An 8,848-nucleotide genomic window follows, 5' to 3' on the forward strand; every position below is an offset into this window, starting at 1 on the left:
CCTCCCCCCCGCCCCCCCCTGTTTTCTTGTGCTGCCAAATGCCAATAGAGCAATTATTTTTCTCATCCTTACAGATTCCTTTTCTCTGCCTGCAATAAAATTCACTAGGCTACATCTGTTTTTGACTTTTAGCTTTAACATCTTTTTTTCTTTTTAATTATTCATATTGTGTGTGAACAATTTGTGGGAGTTTCACTTACAGAAGTCTTTACCAATCTTGGATGTATTGTGCCAAAATACATATATAGGGACCCCCTCAAATTATAACTTTTACCGCTAATATAGGGACCCCCTCAAATTATAACTTTTATCACTTTTTGGCTACCGGAGTGAAGAAGAGCCTTGGCGTAACTGGTAAAGTTGCTGTCATGTGATAAGGAGGTCACGAGTTCGAGCCGTAGAAACAGACTCTTGCACAAATACAGGGTAAGGCTGCCTACAATAGGCCCTTGTGATACGGCCCTTCCCCGGACCCCGTGCATAGCAGGAACCCCTTTACCACTTTTTGGCTACTATTTTTACACAATCTTGCTTGTTAAATTTTCTTGAACTCAAAATTCCCACTAAAGAAAAAGGAAATAAATAAAAAGAGGGGTTCAATTTGGTAATATAGTAACCCTATTGTGTGATAATATGAGCATCCATCCAACATCACTTTCGACAAATTTTCAATAATTGTTCTATTTGTGTTGCAGATGTAAATTATATGTCACTAGCTATTAAAATGGCTCCACTTATAGGCCTTCATTTCTTCATACGAGAAATAGAAAATAGGACTAATAGCTTTGGTTTCTTGAATTATAAGATATTACTGGAATTTGAATAGTAATTTATTGGTAGACCTCATAAAAGACGCAATGTTCGAATCTTATCAGATTAATTCCTTTCACTTCTGCTACCTCGGGCCACCGTAGACCAAAAAGGAGAATCAAACTTTAGGTATTATTACATCAATCAAAATGAAATTTATGTTAGCTTGATATTTATCTAGCTATTAAAGCGAATTGATTTATAGTAAACCATTTATTTATTTGTGCTACTATTTCTTGTGCACGAGTTATACTAATCTTTCTCTATATAATTCCAATTTTATCGGATATTGCATTTAATCATTTTTTTGGAGTTTTGCAAGATTGTTTTTGTTGCTCGTAGAAAATACTTCCCCCCCCCCCCCCCCCCCCAACTCCATCCCCTGAGTTAATTTGCCTATCGAGTCCCTCTTTGGCTAAGAGCCCGTTTGGACATAGAATTTTTTTCTTTTCTTTTCCAAAAAAATTTCACTTTTTTTCGAAATCAGCGTTTGTTCATATAATTTCCAATTTTCACTTGAAGCTGCATTTTGGAAATTTTCGAAAATTTGAAAAACTCCAAAAAGCTATTTTTCAAAATTTTCACTCAAATCACTCACAAAACTTCAAAAACAATCCAAACTAAAATTTATGTCCAAACACAACTCCAAATTTCAAATACCATTTACAGTTGAAATTTTTATTTTTTACCATTTTTTGGAATTTTACAATTCTTATGTCCAAACGCCTACTAAGTTTGGATACTACTAGAAAATCACAGTTTTCGGACTACCAATACAGTTGGAAAGTAGACAAAAAACCTAATTTTACGACCACATTTCAATTGTTTTGGTGTAGTCGAGAAATGATACGTTGGAAAAAAATTCCCGATTAGTACTATAGTCAAAAGATATCGACTATTTTTTTGTAGTCGGAAAAGAGCGATTTTCTGGTAGTGTATACGTAGTCTTGAATCTAGTAGCATGAGAAAGACTAATGAAAGTATAGCAACATTTGAAACAAGTATATACATTATTACTGTCCCTTTGAGCAGTAAAAGACATCCTAATTTGGTGATGAATTTTATGGAGTAGAGCAAAAGGGAACTAACTGTGAAAGCCATGTGAGTGTTGAATGTTGAATTACAAAGAATGTATAAACATGGGATATGAGTATACATCTCTTGCATTAATAAGTTACCCTTCATATTCATCAATCACTTTCTCTTATATAAGACCATGTGGTGCACATGTATTACTTTAGTATTAAAGGAAAATAGTACTCCATTTCCATTATTGCCCTTTCCCTATATAAACAATAGAGATAACGACTTCAAATTAAAATCCAAACTTTTCATGACTTCTCTAAACAAATAAAATATATTTACTAAATCTCCTATGCGGCTACGCTCCAACGTTATATAACGTAACTTTATATATTATTGTTGACATGACAAGATGGTTAGAACATTGTTTTTGGTTTAATCATTCGGTATTCAATACCTGTTGATCCGATTAATTTGATTCACGCTGCGTATAAACCACTAAAAGGGAAACGCTCTACCGAGAATTTTTCATTCTCAGAACTCGAACATATATCTCTGGTTCAATATGAAAGAATCACGTCCGTTACACCACATTTCTTGGTAGTTATGATTGACTGTGAAAGAAAAAATCACAAATTTATTGGTTTTTCCTATATAATGATCTAACCTGGAAAAAATACAATATATCTCAGAGCAGGGAATTATAATTAGAATGAAAATTTTGCCCCGCTCAGTTTATATAATTTTTGTTAATTAAGACTTTAGGAATAGGTTCAAATCATATTTATTGCTGAATAATGTTTATTCAGTTTATCAAAGCTTCCAAACTCTTCATACCCTCCTGTTGAACAATAACTTTACTAAACTCTATGGTATTATTGTTGACATACGAAGATGGCTAGGTTATGATCACGCCCAACTATGCCTTGTAAAAAGGACTCTGCGGACGTTGCAAATATAACCCGAGTATTACGCCCAGGGTCGAATCCACAGAGAGTTAACCTATCAACCACTATCTTCAGACCCACTAATTCTTCAGAACCAGCTTCCCAAATATTCAAATCTCAGTTGAGTGTTCTTTAACAACTAGCTTGCAAGTAACTAAATAGCTGTAAACTAAACTAATAAGGTTGTAAACAATTATGAGGAAAAGCTAAGGCAATGATTTCCCCTATTGATGGAATCCCTTCTGTTTATGTTCATACAAATTTACCGACACCTCTCTATCAATCATGAACGCTAATCTTACCGCAAATCTCTCCCGATTATCACAGTAATTTACTATTGCACTCTCCCGAGATACACTAGCTTACTTTATTTAGCACGATTCACTTTAGATTACACCCAAGGCTTCGTTATCCCTAATCCCGCCTTTAAACCCGCAATTATAGATCCCTCTAATAATCTAGGAGTGGTGTTGTTCAACAATACCCTAAATATGCACTCTTTTCCAAGTTATGCACACTAAATAGGCACAGCTAATTGAGGATCCTGTCAATTAACTACAACGAACACGAAGTTGAACAAATAGAGATTAAACTAGCAATTTGTATTCACATAAACAAGAAGTTCATCACCCAATAGATTCCATCAAAACCTTAGACAAGGAATTTAGCTACTCATGGCTATGAGAAAATAGACTAAGATTGAATTCATCATGAAAATCAAAAGAAAAGAAGAAAGATGTTTAGAGTATTCTCTCACAATGGTTTTTCTTGCTAAGAAACCTTAAAAATCAATACATGCCTCTCTTGGGCGAAGTCTAATGTTTTAAATATGGTTTAGGTCTAAAAATCCCGTAATTGACACTTTGGTCCCTGAAGTGTCTGCGCCTGCCGCGGTTCTGCCACGGTCGCGGTAGAACCGCGGCCAAACAGCCCCGCGGAATCCTTGAAATTCTGCAGCTGCTTTCCACCGCGGTTCTGCGCGGTCGCGGTGGAACCGCGGTGGACCCTGTGCTCTGAATCTTCGGCCTGTTTTGCATGGTTCACTTGGGAAATTTCACAGTTGGCCTCTTTTTCATCAATTTTGACTCCAAAACTGCTCCTTAGCCTTCCTTATACATATATCACCTGCAAATCATGAAAAGCACTAATAAGAGCATTTTGTTATCACTTTTAGCATTAAAACTACACAAGAAGGTGATTATTTAAGGTGTGATTATAGTCAAATTCACCTATTATCAACACCCCACGCTTAAACCTTTGCTCGTCCTCGAGCAAACTAAACCACACTTCTAGGCCTAACTGCTCAATGCATTGCCCCAATTTATGTCACACCTGCTATTATCAAAGATCGACCTAAGCGGTGCACAATCATATCTCAAATGCAGACTCTCATGCCAAGACACACTTGTGCTCACTCTGATTACTCTAACAGAAGTGAAGACTCATTTTTTCTTCCTGAGTCACATGCCCTCACATAAACAAAATTTGAGAGAAGTTCCACACACATAAAATTCAACAACAAGGAACCATATATAGAAAGAATTCGCTCACTCTCAGCAAAGAGCATTCACAAGCCACACAGACACACCATAAGCTTGCCCCTAGTGTAATACTCCACTAATCGAGCCAGTCAGTCAAAGATCAAGAGGTCTTTATAGGTTGTAATGTAGGCTAAGGGACGGGTAGGATATATTTGGATATAGTGACTAACCTCCCTAAGCACTTTTAATACACACTTCCTTTTGTTTCACCTTCATGTTCAACCCAATCCTTATTCCACATTTTGTTTCACTTGTGACCCCCACTTTTCTTTAGGTACAACTGGCTTTTTCTTTTTATTTTCTTTTCTCTCTCTTTTTTTTTTAGATTAATTGTACACTGCCAGTTCACCAACTAGAACATTCATTCTTGATTTCCCTTTTTTTTCACTAACTCTCTCCCACCCCACACTTAGACTTTTGCATATTCTTTAGTGATTCAAGTGCTTCTAGGAGGTAAAGGTTCAAACAATTAGCCTATTCAAACACAGCGATTTAGATCATTATAGGGTTATCAAAGAATAGGCTTCAGGCTCAAAGGGGTTAACTATGGTAATATGCACAGGTGGATTCTCAAGTATAAAGGGTTGGACAAAGAAATGCCTCAATCATCTCTAAAACCAAACGACTTCTATTTCGCTTTGCAAACACACAGGGCAAGTTCTAGGTATCATATGCAAGCATAGGATGCAAGTAACAACTCACACACACTTAGCATGTAACTCATTCCGAATCAGTTCATCAACACAATCATACGAGTGTTCAAGCAAGACAAGACGTGCAAAATTAAGGCATATATTATGAGTCCACAAACAAGCTTAGACGTCACACTCTCAAGTTCTTTTCTTTGCAAGTGTGCACATTTGGGGTTACATTCTGACCTTCACCCATCTAATCCTAAAACTACAAAAGAAAAATCTACCTAACCCGGTTCAAGAAAAACCCTTGGAAAAGAACCATGGTCAAAAGAAAAACCAAGGGGGAGGTACTACACTACCTAAAAGAAGAAAATAAAATAAAAAAATTCTACATGGACTACTTCCCTCAAAAGTACTGTCCACATAGTCCGTCATCGGGAAGAGTCCTCTACAAGTTTTTTTTTTATATATATATCTGACTTTGACCCTCAAGAGACCCGTCAACAAGTGTCCGTCGTTGGGCCAAGTCAGCTATTCCTAATATAACACACTCACATATATACAACATATCTAATACTACAGCACACAACATCTATATACATTACAATACACAGTTAGAGCAAGTCTCCCACCCCACACTTAAAATCATGGCATGTCCCCATGTCATATTAATAAAGTAAAGAGCAGAAGGGTGAGAAGACTTCCCTGAGACTCAATCCGAGTCGGAGACGGTGCTGGGGTCTACATGGCAGGCCCTCCCCAATGCGCGTAACCAAGCCATAAACCGGCTCTCAGATCTAGCCTGCCTCTGTGACATGGCGTCCATCCGCGTGTGTAGACCATCCACCGAGGTGCGGGAGCCGCGACCTCTTCCTCCAAGGAGCGCAACATAGGCCGGGAGGACTGTGAGCGTGATAGGTCTGCTCCAGAATGGGGGCGCCGAGAGGGCCCGACACTGTCAACAGACCTCCTGGACGGTGCAAAAGGAACCGGATCATCCTCCTCATCATCAATCTCAATTGTGGTGCGTGTACCCCTGCCCACTCTGATGCTAGAAGCTTTGAAAGCTGCTCTGGGAGGCAAATCTCCATCTGCAGGATTGATGGGGGTGTTTCTCATCAAGCACAATGTGGTTACCAAGGAAGAGAAATAGAATCCCTTTGTCAGCAGCGGTCCCCGTAAGACCATTTCATCTCCAATTACTCGGGCCGCATCAAAATCCTTCCCTGTCACAAAGCACCAAGTCAACAGTGCCCTATTGAAGTTCACGTCCGTGGTATTGCTGGATGGCAGGAACCTGCTACAGATAACAGTCAACCAACACTTGGCCAAGTGAGTGAAAGAGTTAGAGTTGAGGGTTATTTGGTCACGTATCCAAATGGGCTGCCCCCCTGTGCAAAGTACATCCGTCATGACCTCCCATGTCACCCCCGGCCTGTCATGGTAATAGTCGACGTCACTGGTGAACGGAAGCAGTCGCAACACCCGACGAATTGTTTGAATTTGAGCACTGACCACCATACCCCGAACAATCACCTCCCTACCCAAGTTCAATGGGCATTTGGCATAAAATTCACGAACCAGCATCTTGTTAACTGGTGCAGGGTCAGTAAATAGGAATTGCATTTCCCGCCTCCGTATTTCCTCATACATCTCCACTTTTTCGGCTCGGAGGGCTACCCGATCAATCGGGATTTCATGGATAATGGTTTTTGTAGCCTTGGCGTTGAAGTCGTCCTCTGCCAGTTCCGATTGGAATCTGGACTCATCATAAGCAGGTCGTTGGGATGTGCCTCCAGAGCGCCTTTGCCTTTTGGGAGCCATTGGACCTGCAAATAATCAAACAAACCATCAACATCTGCCCTAGCTACTGCCAATACGATGGTTACTCAGACTTCACCACCCAATGACACCAAATATTTCCCCTTACTTCATTCATAACAACCCCCACAATAGCCCCATAATTTTCTTACCACTTCCGGCATTAAAAAAATACCACTTCCGGCATAATACACCCCACACTTATTCCATTCAATGTTACACATGACATACAACACCACCATACAACAAATACCACCATACCAACAATCAACTACACATCAACAACCATCAACTACAACATCTCAAACCTAGGTTGGCTTAAACACCCCAAAAATATACAACATAGTGCCACAATTTTCGGCCAACACATGACCCAATACCATACTACACTACAAAACTCTAGTTTAGGCCTCCAAACCACCAAAACAATTTCACAATTATGTAATAATGGAGACCCAAGTAATTTGGCACCAAACAACCTCATAAACTTCAACTACAACAACTACAACAATTGCAAACATAAAAGAAAGCAAAAAAATTCAAACTACTACACTACTCCTACTAGGGTTTAAGCAAAAATAATAATTTAACAAATTACACTACTTAAAAGAGAAAGAAATAGAGAGAGAGAAGAATAACTTACTTGAGTTGAAGAGGGGAAGGAATGGAGGTTTGGGGAGGAAGGTGGTTGTTAATGGAGGGTTGAGGAAGAAGAAGAAGGGGAGTTGTAGGTGAAGAGAGAGAGAGAAAAAGAAGGGGATGAGGGGAAGGGGCGGAAATAATTGAGGGGAAATAGAAAACGGGGGGGGGGGGGTTGTGAGGGTGTAAAAAAAGAAAAAAAATTAAAAAAAATGAAAATATCACTTACCTGGCCGCGTCTGTGTCTGTCGCGGTTCTGCCGCGGTCGCGGTAGAACCGCGAGCATTGAGATTCCGCGAGGCCTTTTGACCGCGGTTTCACCGCTGTCGCGGTAGAACCGCGGTCGAGGCCCCTCTCTGATTCTAACGCCCATTTTTTTTTAATAGGTTACAAAGGTTACAATTACAACAATGTCATGGGTTACCTCCCACGTAGCGCCTGATTTAACGTCGCGGCACGACTCATGTGAGCGAAATTAAGGTTCGCTCGACCTCTGGGGTTCATTCAAATGCAGCTCGGTCATCTCCTTAGGCTCGTTCATGCCCACATACAATTTCAACCGCTGACCATTGACTCTAAATGTACGAGAGTCATCTTCAGTAGCAACTTCCACGGCTCCGGATGGAAACACTTCAACCACGCGAAATGGTCCAGACCACCTTGACTTTAGCTTACCCGGGAATAACCGCAGTCTTGAGTTATAAAGCAATACCCTGTCCCCAGGTTTGAAATTTCGCTCAATGATGTTCTGATCGTGAAGCCTCTTCATTCTCTCTTTATATAGCCTTGAGCTCTCAAAAGCAAGATACCGGAACTCCTCTAGCTCATGTAATTTTGTGACTCTCAACGTGCCCGTAGCTTCCAAGTCTAAATTCAGCTGTTTCAGTGCCCACCACGCTTTATGTTCAAGTTCTACAGGTAGGTGACAGGCCTTCCCAAACACCAACTTATATGGTGACATACCAATTGGTGTCTTGAAAGCTGTCCTGTAGGCCCATAGTGCATCATCTAGCTTCCTTGACCAGTCAGTTCTTGTAGCATTTACCGTTTTTGTCAATACGCTCTTGATCTCTCTGTTGGACACCTCAACATGTCCACTGGTCTATGGGTGGTACGGAGTAGCCACCTTGTGGCGCACATCATATTACGCCAACAACTTCTCGAAGGCCCGGTTGCAGAAATGAGTGCCTCCGTCGCTGATAATTGCACGCGGTGTCCCAAAGCGTGTGAATATGTTCTTCTTTAGAAACCCGACTACTACCTTAGCATCATTGGTGGGTAATGCTGCAGCTTCCACCCACTTGGACACATAGTCTACAGCAACAAGAATGTATTTATTGCCATAGGAGCTGACGAAGGGACCCATGAAATCTATCCCCCAAACATCAAACACTTCCACCTCTTGAACTGGGTTCATGGGCATCTCGTGACG

Source organism: Nicotiana attenuata, unplaced genomic scaffold (assembly GCF_001879085.1).
Source record: "Nicotiana attenuata strain UT unplaced genomic scaffold, NIATTr2, whole genome shotgun sequence".
Classification (NCBI taxonomy): domain Eukaryota; kingdom Viridiplantae; phylum Streptophyta; class Magnoliopsida; order Solanales; family Solanaceae; genus Nicotiana; species Nicotiana attenuata.